Source organism: Octodon degus, unplaced genomic scaffold, assembly GCF_000260255.1.
Source record: "Octodon degus isolate 3935 unplaced genomic scaffold, OctDeg1.0 scaffold00030, whole genome shotgun sequence".
NCBI lineage: Eukaryota > Metazoa > Chordata > Mammalia > Rodentia > Octodontidae > Octodon > Octodon degus.
In genome coordinates, this window is record NW_004524606.1 from 9,829,580 (window position 1) to 9,831,714 (window position 2,135).

The following is a 2,135-nucleotide window of genomic DNA, read 5'->3' on the forward strand; positions in this document are numbered from 1 at the left end:
TTAAAATACATTTTTATATTTATTTATTTATTTATTTATTTATTTATTTATTTTTGCGGACCAGGGGATTGAACTCAGGCCTTGTGCTTGCCAGGCAAGCGCCTATTCTACTGAGCCATCTTCCTGGCCCTTTAAGTACATTTTTTAAAGAAGTGGTTAATGGATCTACACTGAGTGGATGAACAGGCATGAACCGCATTCTACATGGAAAGTCCCTGGCTGGGAGTGTAGCAACCACTTGAACAGTAGTTTTTTAATTCACACACATAAAGAGTACATAGAACCACTCAGTTCTTTTTTATTTAATTTAATTTACTTTATTTTTTGAGACAGGGTCTTACTAAGGATGGTAGTTTCAGGCTAGCTGTGCAGTCCAGGTTAGCGTCAAACTTGTAGCAATCCTCTTGCCTCGGGCTCCCAAGTGCTGAGATTACAGGTGTGCAACATCATGCCCAGCATCACCTAGCTGTGTTGAACTATGCCATTATTCCCCTATTAATGTAAAATAGTCTTTTAGAAGGCCCGCTGCAGGGGTCATCTGTATATATGCACCCTTGCTTAAAGACTGCTGTAAGATGAGGATGACTTTTGGGGTCAAGCATTGATCCCACCTAATGTGTTCTGTAGTTCCTTCAAGCCATTAAAATTCTATGACATTAAAAACGTTGCGATTGTTGAGCCTGAAGAGAGCTGCGGCCTGCGGGTGACTTTATAAAATGGTCTCCGCTGTGTGTCTTCCTTAAGTCCTCCCCGATGCCTAGATGCAGCCCACACACCCAAATTCATACATCAACGGCCAAGAAGACCAGAAACTTGTGGGGTGCCTCATCCTGGAGGGCCGGGGTCTTCTGTGAGCAACAGAGGCACAATAGAGACATCAGCCGGAGAGGTGCGGTGCTCAGGCGGTGATGGGCACATCGCTGATTTATTCTTCATGAGCTGAGGAGGGCTCTGCGGAAGGGAGGGAAGAGGCAAAAGAGTGTGAGCCTGCCAGGGGCCTCAGCAGGGAGGCGGTGTTGGAAACCAAGACCACCACGCCGGAACGCAAGCCGATGTGGGTGCTGGTGAAGAGTCGGGCTCTTTTTGAGGCTTCAGTGGAAACATCTTCTGGGAAGGCCAACCTGTTACTTAAGTCTTAATTCTGAAGACAGTTTCCCCTGTGCAGGAGAACCAGGCCAGCACTGGGGAGTCAGCTGGAGCACACAGACCTAGTTCTATCATTTGGAGATGCACACGTAGGGACTACTGTCTTTCATCATGGCTGTTGATCCTCAGAGTAGAGGATCAACAGCCTGTGCCCTCTTCCTGCTGGGAAAAATGTGTGCCCAGTCACCTGTGGTCCTTTGTGAAAAACATAGCTTTGCCACAAAAAGAAAGAAAAAAAGAAGAAGAAGAGAAGAGCAGAAAACAGAAGAAGGGAGAAAGGAGGGGAGAGGAAAGATTTACCCCAGAGGACACAAGCGCAATTTGGCCACAAACACAAAGGTGCTCCCCTGTTGGCACCACAGACCTGCTGAGAATGTTTTTTTTTAAATTGTCAATTAATTTTATTGGGAAAGAAATAACAATGAGACAGTTTCAAAGCAGGTTAGTAGGACAGTTACAATAATTAATACATTGCATATTGTTGTCTTCATAGTAGTTATTCAGAGGACAAGATGCAGACGTGATATCCTGTCCAAACACTATTAGTACAAGTCTTTCTTTTTATGGAGGCAGAGAAGAGCTGCAGAGAGGTGCTCACTCCGGGAGATACAGCCTTCAGTCAGGTGCGGGCTTGGGACCCAGAAGGCAGGTTTAAGATCCTGGAGTCCTGCCTAACCTTCTAAAGATCACAGATCTTAGGAAAATCAGTGGTCCCTTTAGGATTTTTATACCCAAAACAAAAATAAACGAACAAACAAGCATGCATATATCTCAGCACCCAGTTTTCCTTATTTTCAGGAGCTGCATGGCCACATCATATGCCTAACTTTCCTGGAGCTCCAGAGCCCTGGTACTGAGAATTCCTAGGAAGCACATGGCGTGTGCCTTTGGTACCAACAACTTGGGAGACTGAGGCAGAAGGAGTGTAAGTTTGAGACCACTCAGGACAATTTAGTGACTTAGCAACAATCAGTCTCAAAATAAAATTT